The sequence below is a fragment of the Nothobranchius furzeri genome, chromosome 14, assembly GCF_043380555.1.
Source record: "Nothobranchius furzeri strain GRZ-AD chromosome 14, NfurGRZ-RIMD1, whole genome shotgun sequence".
In the NCBI taxonomy this organism is placed as follows: domain Eukaryota; kingdom Metazoa; phylum Chordata; class Actinopteri; order Cyprinodontiformes; family Nothobranchiidae; genus Nothobranchius; species Nothobranchius furzeri.
In genome coordinates this window covers 30,052,799-30,075,381 of record NC_091754.1, presented here as the reverse complement: position 1 = coordinate 30,075,381, position 22,583 = coordinate 30,052,799, and the positions used below count along the sequence as shown (strand labels likewise).

At 43.6% G+C, this 22,583-nt stretch overlaps 1 protein-coding gene across 2 annotated transcripts in view; it reads right to left on the bottom strand.

Moving 5' to 3' along the window:
• znf385b (zinc finger protein 385B) overlaps positions 1-18,510 on the bottom strand; it is a 67,940-nt gene extending 49,430 nt beyond the window's left edge. For both annotated transcript variants that reach the window (XM_015965946.3, XM_015965947.3), the window contains exon 1: positions 18,372-18,510. The gene's annotated coding sequence lies outside the window, so the exon portion shown is untranslated. The remainder of the gene's footprint in view (positions 1-18,371) is intronic.
• Positions 18,511-22,583: the final 4,073 nt, after the last annotated feature.

Sequence of the window (22,583 nt, the reverse complement as noted above, 5' to 3'; positions counted from 1 at the left end):
AAGCTGATTTCTTTGATTTAGTGATGAACCGCTCCTGTAAACACTAATGAAGGATGAGGAAATATTTATTTTAAGGTGTTAAAAGGACGAACACACGGTGAGGAGATAAGTTTCATCTTTGGTTTGACTAATGGACACTAGGGGTGCTAAAAGCTAGCCAAACTCTAAGTATCGCTTTAAAGCCTTTTTCAGCAGTAACAAACCAACTCGCTGCTACACTCACAGAGAAATGAGACCTTTAAATAAAAATTATGTAGCTCACTGAAGCATTTGTGAGTAGTAACGAATTCTTCTCAGCATCCAATTTAAGAAGCCAACTTTAGACTTTTACATTCTAACAGCAGACAGTATAAACACGACTAAACATTTTATTAATTATTTTGGAGTAATGAGAGTTCTTATAGAATAATAAAAATAGAAAATAACAATATTAATATTAAAGAGTAATTAGGCAGTTTTGGCTTGCTTTTAGCACCCCCTAGTGTCTGTTTGTGGAACCAAACGCAAAACTTATCTCCGCCTTGTGCATTTGTCTTTTTAACACCTTAATCTAACTGCTGAAATGTTTCTTCGGCCTTCATTAGTGTCTACAGGAGTGATTCATCACTAAAGTAAACAAATCAGCTGTGCTCACGATCTAAAACAAGCAGAAACCAGGTATGTCATTATGTAAGTCCCAAAAGAGCGACCCGCTAGTCTGAAGTTGCAAGTGTGATGTTCTGGCCACAGGGGGCGACAGGGGCTGGGTCTGTAAAGAGTCGTTTTAACACATACTGGTTTAGGAAAATGATTTTAAAAACATGAAAATGTTGCAAAGTAGCCCTTCAAGAACATGAATATTTAAGGTCACAATTTTTGTTTTTTATACAAATATCCTTATTTTAGAAATGTCTTTAATTATTTTTCTGCTAAACTCAGTGGACGCTTGAACAAAATGCAGAGACAAAATTTTGTTCTGAGTGGCTGACCAGCCCGTAAAAGGATTAGAAAGGTTCTGCTTCTTTATTACCCAGAATCAAAGGATCCATGGTCTGGTTCTGCCCTGTTCCATCTCAGGAACATTGCTAAGCTGAGTCCCATTCTGTCCCGCTCTGAACTTGAGACAGTTCTCCACACCTTCATCTCCTCATGCTTAGACTACTGTAACTCTCTTTTCACGTGTCTGAGCAGAACCTCCCTGAACCGTCTACAGGTGGTTCAGAATGCCTGTGCTCGGCTTCTGACCAAGTCCTCCAAACACACCCACATCACCCCGCTTCTCCTCCAGCTTCACTGGCTGCCAGTCAACTTCAGGGTTCATTTCAAGATCCTGGTTCTGGTCTATAGGGCCTTACATGGACAAGCACCATCTTACATTGGTGATCTTCTTAGTCCCTACACCCCCAGCAGGTCCCTGAGGTCCAGTGATCAAAGCCTACTGGTTGTGCAGCACCAGGCTAAAGACCAAAGGTGACAGATCATTTGCTGCTGTGGCCCCCAGACTCTGGAACTCTCTCCCCCTGAGCCTGAGATAAGTGGACTCAGTGGTCTCCTTTAAAAAGCAGCTGAAAACTCACTTGTTCAAGCTGGCTTTTGTATGACCTTCTTCACCACTCTCTCTTTATTCTGCTCTCCCCACCTATTCCACCTTCCTCAGGATCCACTGATTTCCCTCTTTCCTATTCACTCTCTCTCTTTCTTAACATTTTGTTTTTAATCATAATTGTCTATTTTTTGCCCATTTTAAATATATTTTTAACCATTTTCTAAATTATTTTTATATTTTTTGTTTTTGTTTTTGTGAAGCGCCTCATGATTTTTATCTTGAGAGGCGCTATAGAAATGATATTTTCTTCTTCTTCTTCCCTGTGGTTTGCTGATGCAGCAACAGAAAGTAGCTTTGCTACCAGTTATTGGTTTATTAGTCTTGTGCTGTGGCCTAAATTAAATATAAACTGCTTTAAAATAATGACGTAAAAATGGTAAACGCTTAGCCTTAGCGTGAATGTCTCTGGATTACTTTCTCTTTCCTCTCCAGCGGGAAACTCTGGAATCACGGAGATAAACCAGATGTTCCTCTATTACAGACTGTCTCAGATTAACACACAGCCTGCTGCATGTAGGTTACCCAGGAAGCTGTGCAGCATTTGGTAGGACAGGATTGGTTGGGCCAGAAGGGGATTGTGGGATTGAGATTATAATCCAGAGATAAATGTGTGTTAGTGTCTGTGTGTGAGAGTTTCAGCTCACTTGGTATAATCTGTGGTCTAATAATAGAGATTACCACTTGGACTCTTCTGAAACTAGTCTGATTCCCCCCTCCCCCATTGAAAAGGTCCTCAGAAACCCCTCTGACCTTTGACCTCAACATAAATGGGTTTGAGTTTCCTAATGATAGAAAATTTAAAGAGAAAATTCTTTATTACAGTTTACAAAATGATTCAGGGTGGGGGTGATATCAGCTGGGCGGCCGTGTTAATATGGCTGCCCAGCAAGGTGCATGCTGGGACAGAGCTCCAAATCAAATCAAGCCGGTGCAGCAGATGTTTGTGCAACATGCGTGGGTTATTTAGACCAGACTGTGTTTCTCTGTTGGGCTGAACTCGTCTGGTAGGCAAACCTGGGTCAGAACCAGCTCGAGCTGTCAGAAAGCGACAATATGGGTAGAAACTCTGTTAACTTTGTTCAAAGTCTGGATTGATGATTCCCAGAGAATCGTCTTCACAGGTGCAGCAACAAAACCAACTCACATCTGTCATTTCCTGCAAAACAACAAGCACTGAGGTTTTAGTCACTAGCTTTGTCTCGTTCAGTGATTGACTGATTGATTTCTGAGAGTTCAGGGTTGCAGCAGGGCTGAAACTGAGCTGACACCAGGTGAGAGGTGAGGCCACACAGAAAAGGCCACCAGACCCTAGATTTACCGCACAGCCGCCACGGCGAGCAGACCAGCCGTTTCTGCATGAGCAGAGGCAAAAAGATGTAGTCAGAACATGTCAACTCAGCCCGAAAGCAGAGAAGAAAACTATGACATCACTTCCTTCTCAACATGCTGACTCATCAAACATTCAACAGCTGCTCCACTCAACTAATGGAAGAAGAAACACGAGACAAACACAGAAACACACACCTTAGTGGGCAGTTTAGGTGTCTCTTAAACAAAGTATTTCATGCCACAAAGGGAGCTTTAAAGCTGGCAGAGTGATGTCACAGAGGGAGAACGTGGCGAGTAAACCTGTGTCTCATTTTCTATGAAAGCAGCAACCTTCATGTGAGACAATGACTTTTATTTACTGGGTTGTTATTTTCTTACTGAATGGGAAACCAATGGGCTAACGTTTATGAGACAATGATTAAAATATCTATTGGATATAAAGATTTTCAAAAAAACAGTTTGAATCATAACTTTTACTTGTGACGAATGATTTAACACTACTGGATCGTGTTAGGATTGGCTAAATATCAGAGCAATACCAGTTTAGTTTTCCATGTTTACCAGCTAACATCTAGCAGAGTGAGCAGAACCGTTGTGTTGATGTTATGAACCCAAACACCTCTGTCCTCCAGCTGAGATTCAGCTGTCAGCAAGTTTATTTTCAGTATAGAATATTGTTTATCAATTCCAGACTGAGTTTGATGCAAACTAGAGGCAGACCGATATATCGGGCTGATATATTCAATTTTTTTCTATATCGGCCGAAATTATTTTTAAGAGCCGATAAAAATTTTTTTAATAAATCAGGCGCCCGGGTGGCCAACTGCCACCACTACTAGACTGAAGAAAGGACCCGAAGGACCCCAACACACCATTTTTTTTATGTTTTGAGTTTGTTTTATGTTTGAAGTTCATTAAATATTAAGAGGTTTGTTGACTTATTTCATTGATATTACATACAGTGAGTGTTCAGCTGTCTTTCACAATCAATGTGCTGCTAAAACATATATCAGTCTTAACTCGTTCACTGCCAGTCGTCATTTGCATTTTTTTACTGTGTGGGCGTCGGAACGAGCCCCCCCACCATGAGAACAAAAATCTCAGCTCTAAAGCCGATGTTGATCCGCATATGTCACACGTCATGTGATCAGGAAGCAGAAAATCCGTGTGTTAGGAGATCGTTTTGGGCCGCTACTGTAAAAAAAAAAAAAGAGGTGCGAACCGGAAAAGCTTCTGTCGATCACAATTCAACAACGGATTATGAAAGAACAGATAACGCTCGAAATGTGCGGATTCTTCCTGATGTAAGAGGTGAGTCTCCGCTTTGTTTTGGTTGTTTTGGTAGTTTTGGTAGTTTTGGCATTATCATCATAGAGCGCAACGTTCTGTGACGCTTAAGAAAACAGTAAAAACGCTGGCAGCGAAGGGCTTTTCTGGTCAGGAAACGGTTTGCAGTGAATGAGTTAATAATCGGCTTTAGATATCGACCATCGGCAACAAAGTTCTTTAAAGATCGGCATCGGCCTTAAAAAAACCATATCAGTCCAGCTCTAATGCAAACGTCCAACAGCCCAGAAGCCTTAAGTGATGTTTCAGAGTGCAAGAGTGTGTGTCAGTGTCACCTTCACAACCTTCGTGTGTGTGTGTGTGTGTGTGTGTGTGTGTGTGTGTGTGTGTGTGTGTGTGTGTGTGTGTGTGTGTGTGTGTGTGTGTGTGTGTGTGTGTGTGTGTGTGTGTGTGTGTGTAATACCTCAGAGACACAAGTCACGAGCAAGCACTTCATCACTGCTGTCCTATTTACACACCTATTCTAGTTCACACAAACTTTTCTTACACATCCAAACACAAACACACACTCTCTGCTTAATGTTAGGTGGGTTTTTTCTTCATAATCACCTGATCACATTTCATTATTTTCAACAAATCCTCCAAATCACATGACAGGAAATTAATTAAGTATCCTAGGACAACACAGGGAGCAGGTGCAGACACACACACACAGCTAGCTTCATAAATCACAGCAGACGGAATGGGGGTAACGAGGGAGCTCACTGTAAGCGCTCTGTACTGTAGGCAGCAGCAACCTAGCGAAAAACACTGTAAAAACAGATTATGGTGACAATAATAAAAGGAAATCATGACATTTGGTAAAACATGTAAAGTGATCAGTGACCAGACTTTACTTCAACTTCAGACCTGAGGGTTTCAGTCAGAACACCGTTACAATTTTAGCTTTTTCACCCATCCATCTATCCATTTTCATCCGCCTATCCGGAGTTGGTTCGCAGGGGCAGTAGCCTATAGTTGAGAGGCCCAGACTTCCCTCTCCCCAGCCACTTGGGCCAGCTCCTCTGGGGGAATCCCAAGACATTCCCTGGCCAGATGAGAGACATAGTCCCTCCAACGTGTCCGGGTCTACCTTTAGGTCTCCTCCCGGTTGGACATGCTCGAAAACCTCACAAGGGAGGCGTCCAGGAGGCATCCTGACCAGATGTCCGAGCCATCTCAACTGGCTCCTCTCGATGTGGAGGAGCAGCGGGTCTACTCCGAGCCCCTCCCGAATGACCGAGCTTCTCACCCTATCTCTAAGGGAGAGTCCAGCCACTCTTCGGAAAAAACTCATTTGGGCCGCTGGTTTCCGCGATCTCGTTCTTTCGGTCACTACCCAAAGCTCATGACCACAGGTGAGGTAGATCGACCGGTAAATCGAGAACTTCGCCTTCTGACTCTGCTCTCTCTTCACCATGACAGACCGGTACAACGCCCGCATCACTGTAGATGCAGCACCAATCCGCCTATCAATCTCATGTTCCAGTTTTCCCTCGCTCGTGAACAAGACCCCGAGATACTTAAACTCCTCCACTTGGGGCAGGACCTCATCCCTGACCCGGAGAAGGCATTCTACCCTTTTCTAATTGAGCTGTTTCATGTTAATGTTCAATAGTACATTTATGTTTTTAATGCAAGAGTTTAAGCACGCACTTAATATTTGACAAAAACTATAAATAAATTACCAAAGTGCAGGATTTCCTTTTTTTAATGTCAGTTGTCTAATGGATATTAGACTTTATCTTTAGAAAAAGAGACTAAGAAGAAACACTTTTTGTACGAAAAAACGTACCTCATATAAGTTTAGAAGAAGAAGAAGAAACGATCTTTTCTATAGCGCCTCTCAAGATAAAAATCATGAGGCGCGTCACAAAAACAAAAAATGTAAAAATATACAAAAGAATTTAGAAAATGGTGAGCAAAAAATAGACAATTGTGATTAAAAAATGTAAAGAAAGAGAGAGAGTGAATGGATAAGAGGGAAGATTCTACAGCTAAAGCTACAGACAGGATCCAAGCATCTTTCATTTTAATTAATGAGAAATGTTTAAACAAGATCAAAATTATAATCAATTAAAATGAAATTTCTCTTATTTATTTAATAAATTCTGTTAGAAATGTGTATTTTCTGTTGCAAAAATGAGCATTTATTAAATGTTAGGCCAAATCAAAGCAAAGGACAGAGAATTTTTTTAATGTGTTTATATTGTTCTTGTTAGATGATTTGATGCTGATTAAGGAACAATTAAAATCTATGAGGGTCGTTCCTCTGGATGCAGATTATCTATGTGAGAAGCTTGTGCTTGATGAGAGTACAGGAAGCCCCATCCACAACTCTGACTCCGAATCTTTAGGCTGAATCCTCTAAAATATCCAGAAGCATCTTGGCTAAAATATAAATATGTAAAAGTTAAGTGGAAAGAACGAATAAAGATGCAGGGACTGAATCATATTACTTCTCATATGTTACAGATCTAATCACCAACATGGAAGGCATGGAGCCACCATGATTTATAAAACCCTCTACAATCGATTATAGTTAATTTTCAATTCTGCAAGTAAGTTTATATTATGTTTTATGTTCACATTAATCCTTTAGCTACCAGTTCTCTTGTTGCAACTCATGTCATCCAGAGGAATTCTCCAACTTGCAAGCATTTGTGCATGCATTCAAAAGGTTTTCAGGTGTTTTTGTGATTGAAAAATAAACGTTTTCTAAATGTTGCCAGATATATTGGGACTGGGCTACAACAAGTCTCCCCCATGAAAGTGTGTGTGTGTGTGTGTGTGTGTGTGTGTGTGTGTGTGTGTGTGTGTGTGTGTGTGTGTGTGTGTGTGTGTGTGTGTGTGTGTGTGTGTGTGTGTGTGTGTGTGTGTGTGTGTGTGTGTGTGTGTGTGTGTGTGTGTGTGTGTGTTCACAGCAGGTTCCCAAACTAATCTGCCCTGACGTAACAACATGCTGCTTCTCAATCTGCCCACTGCTGGAGTCCTGGCACACACACACACACACACACACACACACACACACACACACACACAGTGTGTAGTAATGCTGTCATAACCTATAAATAGGTTACATTGATTTATGTGGAGGAGAATGGAGTGAGCGTGTTACCGCAGGACAAATCTTCTTTCCTGGACGTTACAACTTATCTTCTTGTTTCTGTAGATTTAAAATCATATCTGTTAGATAAATTAGAGGCTTGGACAGGTTAAGCTCTCATGTTTGGTGATTATTGTACAAAAATGGTTTAATGTGGTCTAAAAGCAGGTTGCTGGAGAATAAAAATGATGTGATGTTGAAGAGGGTTAGTTTATTAACACAGCTGATTAGCAGGTTTATTTATTGAAGGGTTTTTAAGGATTTTTGAAATCTCACGCTTTAATTGACAGTTATGTCAGACAATAACAAATATAAGAGTGGGTTCATCCTGCCTCAGTGCTGCCTTAAAAACTAGCGTCAAGGATTATAATATCATGAAGCTTAAAGAGGTCACTTCCTTCCCACCGGCTTTTTCCTTTCCCCTAAATCTTTTTATTCTAGTAAAGTCTTCCTTTTACAAAAACATCAAACCTGTGCCGATGGGAGTATCATTTTAACACACAGCTCTTTAAAGTTTAGACAAAACATTTATTTTTCATACAGTCTCACAAAAGGTCACGTTTGCAGTAAAAACAGAGTAAATAAAAGATGCAGCAAACCCACATCTTTCTACGAATCTTGTGTTCAGAGCACTTCTAAAAAGAGATGTTTAACCCTAATGAGTTTGTTCTGATATATCTGCTACATTACAAGGATAAAATTGAAGTTTTGACCATTCTTGCTGGTATTTTACCCATTTTTACGACTGCATTTACCTCCACCTGTCTTTACCTCATTTCACACAGTGGAAATAGAAAAGAATCACTGCCTATGAAAGATGTTTTACACCGCAGCCTTAAATGGAAACATATCCAGTGCAACCAGTGCAATGCACCAGCCATAACGGCAACCTAAAACATCAACAATCAGCTAATTTTACAGGTCACACACAATTATCTACAATAACAGACAAATTTATTTATTTAGAACTAATTATTTGTATTTTTGTTGCAAATACACTACAATTACAAGCTATTTTTTCTCCGCCATTTTCGTTCATGATATAATGGTTTGTGACACAATGCATTATGGAATACGGTGCTGGCCGAAGTCTGCAGAAGGATGCTTTAATGCACCCTCGATACAATGGGTGGAGCAAGAACACCTCTGGGAACTATGAACGTACATGCCATGATACATATAGGATTGGAACAGTACTTGAGCCAACGCTGATTACGTTTCACAAGTACGCAATTGCACAAGTTCAGGAAAGTACGCAAGTTGAGAAACGGCCTCAGTCTGGGGAAATAACCACCTTTTCCTTACTAGACCATGATTACTGGCTTCCAGTTGTGACCAGATGTGATCAATGTGATTAGAGAGGCAAAAATAACTGCTTCTGGAGAACTTCAGGCTTTCAGCCCTAAACTGGTTCAGATCATATTTACGTGACAGGATGGTTTGTGTGAGGATGGGTGGCTTCTCATCGGGCTTCTCACATCTGCCATGGGGATACCGCAGGGTTCAATACTGGGACCCTTGCTGTTTTCAATTTATATTCTCCCATTGGGTAACATTTTACGAAAGTTTGGAATTGGATTCCATCTCTATGCCGACGACTGCCAATTGTACTTGCCTCTAAATGGCGCCGGTGATCACAAGATAACAAATTTTTTGGATTGTCTGGCAGAAATTAAGATATGGTTGGCAGAAAACTTCCTGTCTCTCAATGGGAAAAAAACAGAGGCACTGTTGTTTGGTCCAAATGGACATGTTGATTTTTCAAACGTAGACTGCGGTGAATTGAACTCATATTTGGGTGTTTCAGCAGTCAACCTTGGCGTGAAGATGGACAGTGCATTCTGCATGGATGCTCATGTGGGTACTGTAGTATCCTCTTCATTTTATCATTTAAGACGTTTGGCTAAAGTAAAGCCGTTTTAATCTAGACGTGACCTTGAGACTGTTGTTCATGCTTTTTTTTACCTCGCGACTTGACTATTGTAATTCCATTTTATTTGGTGTAAGTAAGGGCACTGTAAAACGGCTTCAGCTTGTCCAGAATGCTGCAGCAAGATTCTTGTACAACAAAAGATAGTATGAACACGTGACACCAATTTTGGCTGCTCTCCACTGGTTGCCTGTTGATTTTAGAATTCATTTTAAACTACTTTTAATGGTGTTTAAGGTGCTGAATGGTGTGGCTCCAACCTATTTGATGGAGTTGCTGCAGCCATATGTTCCAGCCCGGTCACTCCGCTCTGAGAACCAGCTGCTACTTGTGGCTCCTAAGGCCAGATTGAAGTTGAGAGGGGACAGGGTGTTCTCTGTTGAGGGTCCGAAACTGTGGAACGCACTGCCTCTAACCATTAGGGGCTCTCCATCGGTAATAGTTTTTAAAATGAGGCTGAAAACCTACTTTTACGATCTGGCTTTTAATTCTGTGGGTTAGCAATTGCTAGTGTTTTATGTTTTGTAATTCTTATTTGTGGTTTTAATTATGTCTGTGGCGCTATATGTTTTATTCTTTTGTTGTACAGCACCATGGTGGCATGCTCATGCCTGTAAGGTGCTTTATAAATAAAGGCTGATTGATGATTGATTGATTTTCTTCCACCTCTTGGAAACTCTGCCTATTTCTCCTCCCTTATCCTCCCAAGGCTCTTTGTCCTGTCTGCTGGTCTACCACAGCACTTCTTTGCATTGGGTGAGGGATCAGACAAAGAGCAGCCTGAAGACCTCTTATGATGAATAATATAAATGGAAACCGAGTTCCCTCGCCCAGACGCGGGTCACCGAGGCCTCCGTCTGGAGCCAGGCCTAGAGGTGGGGCACATTGGCGAGCGCCTGGTGGCCGGGCTTTCACCCATGAAGCCCGGCCGGGCACAGCCCGAAGAGGAAACGTGGGTCCCCCTTCCCATGGGCTCACCACTTGTGGGAGGGGCCAAAGGGGTCAGGTGCAGTGTGTGACGGGTGGTAGTCGAGGGCTGGGGCCTTGGCGGTCTGATACAGAAGTTGACTCTTGGCACATGGAATGTCACCTCTCTGGTGGGGAAGGAGCCTGGGTTGGTGTGTGAGGTTGAGAGATTCCGACTAGATATAGTCGAACTCACCTCAACGCACGGTATTGCTTCTGAAAACTGAAAATTATTCAAGCTAGGATCTGGTCGGTTGGTCTTTCAATGCGATTAGCAAGAGTTTTTCGAGAATAAGATTGGAGCAGGAGGCTCCTTTATGTCTGGATGGAACGCACCTGGTTGGGCAAAGTGGTTGTCATCATAGAGAGAGCAGTCACAGCATGGTATGGAGAAATTTAAACCTCATTATTTGGCTATTTCGAGGAGCTGAGACCAGCAGAGACTGAAACGCGGAGGGAAACCTATCTCTGCCTGTTCCAAAACAAATCATCTTATCAGAATCTGGTGTCCTTGCAGTCCTCATCCTTGCAGGCTGAAGAGTAAAATCTGAACCATCACGACCCCGTTTTGGGTCTTGTTAGATGCCGATAAACTGTCGTGACCCGGAAGTATCTCAAAGACTGGACTGGTCGGGTGCAGCGGCTGTTCTACAAGCTTCGGCTCTAAAGGTCCAAGCTGGACCTCTACACCTCCTGATCTAGACGGGGACTTCCACCAAGGTACGTAGACCGACAGAATGGCGTTGAACGTTTTTATGAATCTCCTAATCAAAGCTTAGCGCAAAGACATCACCTTCACTCCGACCAGAACTAATCGTTTCTTCGGATTTGCTGGTTCTTAACAACATTCCACACTACACCATTCTCCGTCTCACTCACCTTAGTAACACCATACATTTAGTGTTAAAGTTAGTCTAGTTTTAATTTGTTTAGTAATAAATCTTTAAACTTTTAAAACTTGACTCTCTTCTGTTGTCTCTCAGTCAATACGAAGTGTTACATAATCCTTGCAACAAAAAGTTCCAATCTTCTGGTTAAAGGTACCCAAATGTCCATCAGATTGATTCCATAGTTCCTATGTAATCTCATGTCTCATGGTCATTAAATAACATGTAAATTAACCCTTTACACCATTAATCTGAAGGTTGCAGGTTCTATCCCGGCTCCGACCAGAGATATCTGCTGTTGTGTTCTTGGGCAAGACACTTAACCCCCCTTGCCTGCTGGTGGTGGTCGGAGGGACCGGTGGCGCCCGTGCTCGGCAGCCTCGCCTCTGCCAGTGCGCCCCAGGGCAGCTGTGGCTACATCGTAGCTCATTCCCACCAGCATGTGAATGTGTGAGTGAATTGGTGAATGACTGATTGTGTTGTGAAGTGCCTTCGGGGGTTGTAGAACCCTAAGAAGGTGCTATACAAATACAGGCCATTTACCATTTACTCTTAAAGCCTCTATGGTGGTGCGTTGAGGCAACTGAGAATGATTAAAAACATGTCGAAAAATTGTTCAGATTACAGTTATTATAGGAGTGTTTTTACTAAGTAAACTACCCAAAAAGTGAGGCTTTTTGTCAAATATGAGGTCTTTTGGCTACTTCTGCAGCAGCATCCACCACAGAAGTCAAGATTCTCTTTAAATCTTTCACAATAAGAGTCTAGAACATGCATGTGCATCTCAAGCTAGATAGTTTATTTCACCAAAAATAAAAAAAGTACTTATTTTTAGAAGTTTTAGTTTTGAGTTTGTTAGTGTGTTTTTTCCATCCATCCATTCATCCATTTTCATCCGCTTATCCGGAGTCGGGTCGCGGGGGCGGTAGCCTCAGGCGAGAGGCCCAGACTTCCCTCTCCCCAGTCACTTGGGTCAGCTCCTCCAGGGGAATCCCAAGGCGTTCCCTGGCCAGGTGGGATACATAGTCCCTCCACTGTGTCCTGGGTCTACCTTTAGGTCTCCTCCCGGTTGGACATGCCCGGAAAACCACACCAGGGAGGCGTCCAGGAGGCATCCTGACCAGATGCCCGAGCCACCTCAACTGGCTCCTCTCGATGTGGAGGAGCAGCGGGTCTACTCCGAGCCCCTCCCGAATGACCAAGCTTCTCACCCTATCTCTAAGGGAGAGCCCAGCCACTCTTCGGAGAAAACTCATTTCGGCCGCTTGTATCCGCAATCTCGTTCTTTCGGTCACTAAAACTCACTACCCAAAGCTCACAACCTTAGGTGAGGGTAGGAACGTAGATCAACCGGTAAATCGAGAGCTTCGCCTTCTGACTCAGCTCTCTCTTCACTACGACAGACCGGTACAACACCCGCATCACTGCAGATGCAGCACCAATCAGCCTATCGATCTAACACTACAGTTTTCCCTCACTCGTGAACAAGACACCGAGATACTTAAACTCCTCCACTTGGGGCAGGACCTCATCCCTGACCCAGAGAAGGCATTCTACCCTTTTCCGAATCAAGACCATGGTCTCAGATTTAGAGGAGCTGTTTCTCATCCCAGCTGCTTCACACTCAGCTGTGAGCCTCTCCAGCAAAAGCTGAAGATCACCTTCTGATGAAGCCAACAGGACCACATCATCTGCAAAAAGCAAAGACCTGATCCTCAGGCCACCAAAACGGATGCCCTCCACACCTTGGCTGCGCCTAGAAATCCTGTCCATAAAGGTTATGAACAGAATCGGTGACAAAGGGCAGCCATGGCGGAGTCCAACTTACTGCCGGCAATGCGGACGAAGCTCTGACACCGGTAATACAGGGACCTAACAGCCCATATCAGAGGGCCTGGTACCCCATACTCCCAGAGTACCCCCCACAGGACCCCTTGAGGGACGTGGTCAAATGCCTTCTCCAAATCCACAAAACACATGTAGACTGGTTGGGCAAATTCCCACGCACCCTCCAGGATCCCCCTAAGGGTATACAGCTGGTCCAGTGTTCCACGACCAGGACGAAAACCAGATTGCTCCTCCTGAATCTGAGGTTCAACTATGCGACGGACCCTCTTCTCCAGAACCCCTGAATAGACCTTACCAGGAAGGCTCAGGAGTATGATCCCCTTGTAGTTCGAACACATCACCCTGGTCTGCAAGTCTAGTGGGACTGCCCTCAATGTCCACGCGATATTGCAGAGCCGTGTCAGCCAACATAACCCACAACATTCAGAGCCTTAAGGAACTCCAGGCAGATCTCATCCACCCCTGGAGCCTTGCCACAGAGGAGTTTTTAACCACCTCAGTGACCTCAGCACCAGAGATTTGAGAGGCCAACCAAAAGTCCCCAGAATCTGCTTCCTCACTGGAAGATGTGTTGGGGGATTGAGGAGGTCTTTGAAGTATTCTGCCCACCGATCCACAACGTCCTGAGTAGAGGTCAGCAGCACACCGTCCCCGCTATAGATAGTGTTGGTAGCGCACTGCCCCCCCCCCCCCCCCCCCCCGAAGCGCCGGATGGTGGACGAGAATCTCCTCGAAGCCGTACAGAAGTCTTGCTCCATGGTCTCACCGAACTCCTCCCACGCCCGGGTTTTTGCCTTGGCGACCACCCGAGCCACATTCCGCTTGAATTGCCGATACCCGTCAGCTGCCTCTGGAGTCCCACAGGCCAAGAGACCTGATAGGACTGTTTCTTCAGCTTGACAGCATCCCTAACTGCCGGTGTCCACCAGCGGGTTCGGGGGTTGCCACCACAACAGGCACCGACGATCCTGCGACCACACAGCTCCGGTCGGCCACCTCAACAATGGAGGTCCATTCAGACTCAATGTCCCCCGCCTCCCCTGGAACATTTTGGAAGTTCAGTCGGAGGTGGGAATTAAAGCTCCTTCTGACATGTGACTCTGCCTGACGTTCCCAGCAGACCCTCGCGATACGTTTGGGCCTGCCTGGTCTGACCGGCATCCTCCCTCACCATTTGAGCCACCTCACCACCAGGTAGTGGTCAGTTGACAGCTCCACCCCTCTCTTCACCCGAATGTCCAAGTGCTTCTCACACCAAACCTTCTGTCAGGAATCTGGGCGTGACCTTTGACCGAGCTCTCACCCTGGATTCTCATGTCAGTTCTCTTGTTCGCTCTTCCTTCTTCCATCTCAGGAACATTGCTAAGTTGTCCCTTTCTGTCCCGCTCTGAACTTGAGACAGTTACTCACTCCTTCATCTCCTCATGCTTAGACTACTGTAACTCTCTTTTCACGTGTCTGAGCAAAACCTCCCTGAACCGTCTACAGGTGGTTCAGAATGCCTGTGCTCAGCTTCTAACCAAGTCCTCCAAACACACCCACATCACCCCGCTTCTCCTCCAGCTTCACTGGCTGCCAGTCAACTTCAGGGTTCATTTCAAGATCCTGGTTCTGGTCTATAGGGCCTTACATGGACAAGCACCATCTTACATTGGTGATCTTCTTAGTCCCTACACCCCCAGCAGGTCCCTGAGGTCCAGTGATCAAAGCCTACTGGTTGTGCAGCACCAGGCTAAAGACCAAAGGTGACAGATCATTTGCTGCTGTGGCCCCCAGACTCTGGAACTCTCTCCCCCTGAGCCTGAGATCAGTGGACTCAGTGGACTCCTTTAAAAAGCAGCTGAAGACTCACTTGTTCAAGCTGGCTTTTGTATAACCTTCTTCACCACTCTCTCTTTATTCTGCTCTCCCCACCTATTCCACCTTCCTCAGGATCCACTGATTTCCCTCTTTCCTGTTCACTCTCTCTCTTTCTAAACATTTTTTTAATTACAATTGCCTATTTTTGCTCATTGTCAATATATTTTAAAACATTTTCTAAATGCTTTTTTATATTTTTACATTTTTTGCTTTTGTGAAGCGCCTCGTGATTTTTAGCTTGAGAGGCATTATAGAAATGATATTTTCTTCTTCTTCTTCTTCAACCTCACACACCAACTCAGGCTCCTTCCCCACCAGAGAGGTGACATTCCATGTGCCAAGAGCCAGCTTCTGTAGCCGAGGATCAGACCGCCAAGGCCCTCGACTACCACCTGTCACACACGGCACCTGACCCCTTTGGCCCCTCCCACGAGTGGTGAGCCCATGGGAAGGGGGACCCACGTTTCCTCTTCGGGCTGTGCCCGGCCGGGCTCCATGGGTGAAAGCCCGGCCACCAGGCGCTCGCCAGCGTGCCCCACCTCCAGGCCTGGCTCCAGAGGGGGGCCCCGGTGACCCACGTCTGGGCGAGGGAACACTGTTTCCATTTATATAATTCATCATAAGAGGTCTTCGGGCTGCTCTTTGTCTGATCCCTCACCTAGGACCTGTTTGCCAAGGGTGACCCTACCAGAGGCAGAAAGCCTCAGACAACTTAGCTCCTAGGATCATCCTAGGATCATTGACACACTCAAACCCCTCCACCACGGTAAGGTGGCAGCCTAGGGAGAGGTGCGTTTTAGACTTTTACTATTCATCTGAAGGAAGTTCTTTGGGGATTTAGCTGCAGAAGAAATCAAGAGATTTCACATTTATTCAGTTGTTTTTCCTTTCTGTTGCACTGAAACACCAGTGTGACTGGAAACTGAACAACGTTTTGTCCTTTTTGGGAACTTTTAACATGGTTTTTCAATAGAAAAATATTAATTTATTGAACGTACAGCCGTACAGTAGATGGAAAAGAATTCATAGGACATGAAGTCAATCATGCGTCTAATGGTTGGAAAGAACCATTGTTGATCTGGTTTAAAAACTCGAATTAGCAAAAATCGAGTTTGAGCTTCGGCCTCTTTATCTTTGACTGGACCCTGAGCTGCATGCCAGAGACCCTCCTCTGTCTTCACCACAAGCCTTCTCCTTTAATTACGGTGAAGGGTATTAATTAGAAAAAAGCCAAGCCTGAAACAAGCAGTGAGAAAACATCCATTCAAAGAGCAGCCGCACAGCAGGAAGAGAAGGATGCAAAGAGAGGTGGAAGGAATTAAGGAAAAGGAAAAAGAAAGGTAAAAAGGACACAGTGATGGATGACCTGTTAGTTTCATGTGGAGTGATGAAAAGTGGGTTCAAGTAAGAAATCACTCAATATGGCCTGAGAGAAGGGAATAAGAAGGTTGAGAAAATAGAGACAAAGAAATGAATAGAAAATTTTTTGCATCAAAATGGGAAATGTAAAACAATAATCTGCTGCAGCACTTTCATCAGCTATTTTCTATCTGTTGGGACTTTTTTTGTTGCAAAGACGAAAATTTCCAGAGTAAAAAATGGTTCTGCATCTGATCATCATCAACAGGACTGCAGATCCTCTAACTCAGGGGGTCCAAAGGCCACAAATGTCACACAGACCACTTTTCAAAAATTGCAAAATGTCTTTTATGATGACTTTTTTAATTAGTACCCTTCAAAATAGATATATCACTAAAGATCTGAAGGCAAAAATGTAAGAAGTGTTGATCTACATCAGCAGCCTGCAGGAACGACAAAATTCGTTATTCTAGAAATGCAGTCGGGGCCGCAGATGGGTCCTGGGCTAAACTTTAAATGCCTGCTCTAATTGAAGGGCCACCTAAATCTGGAGCTTCCAGAGGATCACATGCACACACATACACACACAAACACACACAACCACAGTCTGTCATATTGTCACCTAAGTATGAATTACCATCGTATTCATGGCAGAAAGAGCAGCAGCCTTCCACAGCATTATTAACCTACATTAAGTATGAGTATGGCCACATGTCCATTCACATTCAGCAAGAGTGTGACATCTTCAGTCTGCTAAATGAGATCACTAATAAATAAGCTGCACATAAAGAGTGTGGATGTCTGTCAGGAGTTTACAGGCTGGTGAGGAATGTGGAGAAGATCATTAGGAGCAGAGCTGATATTCTGGGATGGAGGTGCAGGAGGTCCAATAGGAGGAAGAGTATGTGGGGAGGGGAGATCAAGGGATTGGGAGTTAGAAAGAAAAATGAATTATTACATGTGTAAAAGGTAAATTTCCATTTTTATTTATCCTAATGTGTAAAGTTTGAGTAAACTTTTGAGGAAATGCTTTTATACATTTAATTCTTACAAACTAAATCATTGCAATGGGGTTTTTTCTCATATAAAGTCATATAGAATACAAAAGTTTTCAACTTCTCAGAAACAAACATAGCTGTGTTCTTGTTTAAATCACTATCCCTGTAGTTATGTTAGTTTTCTGTATGTTTCTTTTACTCTTATTGTGAGTATATTTCCTGCATCATCATCTTTTCTCATTAAAGCTTATTTTCTCAGTGTCTGAGGCCACTGTCTGCACTCACGTATGACATTCCCTCTCCTTGAACAGCTTTATTTAGAGAATCCAAGATATTTTAACCCTTTCATGCATTATGGACACCTGCTCAAAGCTAGGCTGCACTTGCATAAAAGTGTCCCACTGGACTCAGTTGTACCACTGACAATAGAATAATAATATTACATCAATATTATTGATATAATATTAGTTTGTCAAAAAAAGTCCACCTGAGTGGGGGAAAAAATGACAAACTACAGTTGAACTTTAGATTTTTATTCCCAAATTAAATCCTGAGTCAGTCACAAGCATGAAGGGGTTAAAGGAGAACAAATCTACACACAAATCAGGATGATGCCCCAGTTTTCCCTTTTTGATTCACTTTTCTTGATTTTTATTTTATTTATTTCATTTAATCAAAAGTAAAAAAAAAATAAATAAGGTCAAAATAACAAAAACACTTTCATTATAACACAAACAGCACGTTTGGCCATTTTTTTTAAAAAACTGCTATTTATGCATCGTTTTATTTAAAACTGAACACAAATTATTTTATCTTTACCGGGAAAAGCCTCGTCGTGCTTTAAATGTTCTTAACTGAGTCAAGTGCGCACCGCTGCTGCTCCAGAGGGAAGATGTGTAGAACATTAGAACACTTGGAGTTTAGAGCAAAGCAGAAACGGTCAGAGATATCAGAGAAACTTAAAAAAAGCACAAAAATAGGCTAAAAGTAGAAAATCAGACTCTTTAGAAACTGCACAGAAGGAATCCGGACAAAGAGGACTCCGTCTCTGATAGGGCTGTTTGAAAGCCGCTGATGATGCAGCTCAGTTTGTTTTCTAACATTTAAGTGAACAAACAGAAATATGGAAAAGAGGCGCTAAAAAGAAAGGTTAACACAGAGGAGCGAGGTGGCTTACCGGAGGAGGAGGATGGAGGATGGAGATGGATGGAGAAAGTGGACTCCTGTTGTTCTGACGCGCTAAACTCCGCTCGCGCGCTGTCCGCTGCCTGTCAGTCACTATTAATCTTTACGGACCCGATCAGTGTCCCCAGCCTGCCACCCCGTTCCCGGTTCGTCTGATCAGTCGTCCTTCACGGACCCGGACGCGGAGGAACTCCGTCTGGAGAGCCGCGCGCTCTGCGCTTCACCGAGAGCGGAGCGGGAAAACTGCGCATGCGTAGCTTCTCTGCCTCCCAAATAGCCTACAAATGGAGATGCATTTATAAAAAAAACGGAGTTTTACACGAACACACAAATTGTGCGAAGAAAATACTTGTTTGTTTTTGATGTTGTTGTTTACATTGTTTAAATGTAAACAGAATGTTTGTGGCACACATCATCATCAGTCTGCCTGTGACCCATGGGTGTCCTGTATGGTTTGGTGTTCCTTGTATTTAACAGTTCTTCTGTTGAGTTCTGCTAATTTATTCTCCTGTTTCCTTCTTTTCAAAGATTCAGATTAGTGTGGTGTTATTGTTACCTGGTCCTTCTCTCTCATCACACACACACACACACACACACACACACACACACACACACACACACACACACACACACACACACACACACACACACACACACACACACACAGGTCCTTCTGCTGAAACTTCCACATAAACATCTCAACAAGTGTCACTTTCACTCCACCATGCAGGTGTTTGCTGAAATGTTTACATTGTTACCTGTAAGAGGGAGCTTCATGACAAAAATAATCATAAACGTTAATTTGAGTTCCTTATGAAACAGACAGAGAAATTTGACTTATTGATTAGGAGCAGATACACAGGATGGAGTGTTTTTTATGGAGTGTTTTACTTGAAAAAGGGTAGAATGCCTTCTCCAGATCATGCATGAGGTCCTGTCCCAAGTGGAGGAGTTGTCTCAGGGTCTTGTTCAGGAGTGAGGGAAAGATGGAGCGGTACAAAAATGAAAGTGTTTATTGTCATTGTACAAAAGTAAAAGTAGTGCCCTCCCCTATGGTGCATAAAAATGATAAATAAGGATTAAAAAAAAAGAACTACAAATAAATTAAACGCAAACCACAAATGCACTCACATTCACATCCTCATGTATTTAATGCATTACTGCTGATATTACACATATGATATTACACAGTTTAGAAGGAAAAGGAAGAAAGTCATATCTATACTGTAGATGTTTATTTATTCTTTTGTCTAGAAACAGTTTTTCAGTCTGTTTGTCCATGCTTTTAATGGCAAAAGGACAACAGTTGAAAGTGCGAATGACCCGGAGGAGATGAGTCCCTCAGAATGTTGTTAGCCCTCTTGAGGCAGCAGGCACTGTACAGATCTTCCAGGGTGGGGAGAGCAATCGATCATTTTTTGGGCGGTGTTGACAACCCTTTGGAGCGCTTTCCTGTTTGCTGCTGTGCAAGTGGTAAACCACACACACATGCAGCCAGTCAGGATGCTCTCTGTGGAGCAACGGTAGAAGGACACCAACAATTTCATAAGTTGGTTGTTCTTAAGCATTCTCAGGAAGTATAGTGTCTGTTGTGCCTTCTGATGGTTGTGGCGTTAAAACTCCAGGTTAGGTTCTCCTCCATGTGAACGCCCAAAAACCCTCCCCACCTGTTCCCCTCCGATGAACAGGGGCTGAGTGAGGACCTTTCAACACCAACGGTTGTTTTCCGCTTGGTCCTAGTGCTCAACCAGCGTCTATTTAATATAGTGTAATATTGTTTTTGAATGGTAAGAAAAGTGCAGGGGTCAAAACTTGACTTTGGAAAAGGGGGGCATGTCCCCCCTGCCCCACCCCAAAACTTACATCCATGTTAGTGACCAGAAGAACGAGATCATGGATACAAGCGGCCGCAATGGGGTTTCACTGCAGGGTGGCTGGGCTCTCCCTTAGCGATGGGGCAAGACACTCTGTCATCCGGGAGGGGCTTGGAATAGACCCGCTGCTCCTCCACGTCGAGAGGAGCCAGTTGAGGTGGCTCGGGCATCTGATTAGGACGCCTCCCTGGTGAGGTTTTCCGGGCACGTCCAACTGGAAGACCTAAAGGAAGACCCAGAACACGCTGGAGGGACTATGTCTCTGGGTTGGTCGGGGAATGCCTTAGGATTGCTCCGGAGGAGCTGGCCCAAGTGACTGGAGAGAGGGAAGTCTGGGCCTCCCTGCTTAGGCTGCTGCCCCCACGACCCGACTCCAGATAAGCGGATGAAAATGGATGGATCTTTTTTGTCAGAAAATTATTGCAGACAAAAAGGATTGGAGTGGTGTGACTTCCAACTCACTCAACTTACTTGGCATGGCATGGGTTTGTGAGCTGCATGGAGGCTTGTGTATAATCTGGCATAAGAACTGTGGCTGTTGGGATTTTTGATCCTATAGGGAGTGGGTGAGTATAGTTGGTGGATTATTTGCTGAGGCTTCAAAATAATCCAGCATTTAAAATCAAGACTCTTCAGTGCTCAAACACTGTGTTTAGTTTACAGTCACTGGTTTCTCACGTTTATATATGCAGCACTCTCACAGTCCGGGCTCACACGGTAACGTCATGGCAGAGATATGTAACATTTTACATGTGGGTGTTGGAGGATCTCTGTACTTGTTTGATCAGAACCTACAAACTGACTCAGGATCTTCTACACTGGAGCTTCCAACCTGGATCTAGAGGCAGAAATGTGTTTGGAATGGCTTTTTTAATATATGAACTTACAATTTTAGAGATTTTATAAACTGAATTCACGTTTCAAGGAAGCATCTTCAAAAATACTCTCATGGATATCAATTTTGTGACAATAAATATGGAAACATTGCTGCTTTTAACGCAACTTCATATTTCTGTTTCTTATTCGGTCTTTAAAATCCAAAAGCATTAGAAAACAAGAAGAGAAGCTCTTCTTCAGACCCCCACCACACACACACACACACACACAAAGCTATCCAAGCATTTTCTTTTCACATTTCCAAAATCAGGTGACGAGGAGAAGCCCAGATGTCCCTCTTCCCAGTGGCACCTTTCACATCCAGGAGGACACTCCCAGACCAGTACGGCATCTTCTTCAGATGGGATTTGTTCAATGATCTCCCAGATGAAGGTGACCAGGAGTCTTCCTCACTTCAACTGACTCCTATTGACCAAGAGGAGCAGTGGCTCAGCTCAGAGCTCACCTCATCACTACCGAGCCTGGCCACCCTAAGCTTCTCAGGTAATCAGATTTTATTCAAATTATTAGTCAGACACAATCAACATCCAGACAATATGTAGGATTTATAGCTTTCAAACATGGATTATTGATTAAGTTTTTATGAAGGGAGACCATTTCTATCTGCTGGTTGAAGATCTTGTTAGAGGGAGGTTAATTCAGTCCCCATCGGGGTCTGAGGATCAGTCTTTCCAGCTTCTTGAGGTGCACACATTACTGCTCGAGACTTTTTAAGTCTCCTCTTGTTCCCTCATGTCCTGGTTTGTGGCTCTGACCAGGCAGTGATGGATGTGCACAGGGCAGATCCAGTGATAACACTATAGAGCTGTTTTAACAGCTTCAGTAAAAAGTCATACCTCCTCGCCTGGGCCGTTAGAAGAGGATGGGCTCACTAAAACAGCTCCTCACTCAGATCCTTGATATTATAAAGGAACCAAGCACCTTCACGTCCAGGTTAACCTGCCCAGACAAAGGTGCACTAGTAGGAGTCCAGGGATTGCTGTTTAATGTGCACATTCTCTATTTGGAGAATTTCAAAAAGCATTTATTTTTTACTCTCTAAACATAATTTTTATTTTCCCACAGGACTTATAAAGACTTACGTGAAATCTAATCTCATTTGGAGGGACCACTGAGGTGAAATCAAACAGGCGTACAGTAATTTCCCATAATTGATGGAAAACATTATAGATTGATAAAACAATCCTAGTTGAGCCCTCATCCTCTGAGCTCCTTTTCAAATCTCCGTTTGTTGCAGACTGTGGTTTCCCAGAGTTCCTTGCTGCCTGCTAGTCCCGATGGATCTTCTCCTGCATATTTGCTGCGACAGCAAACCAATCCTGTCTTTCTGCTCTTCAGAACATTCAACCAATCACAGCACATCTCTGAAACGACCCATTTACACAAAACATAGTCCTCGTACTCTCACCTTGAACATCAAGGTTGAAGAATAA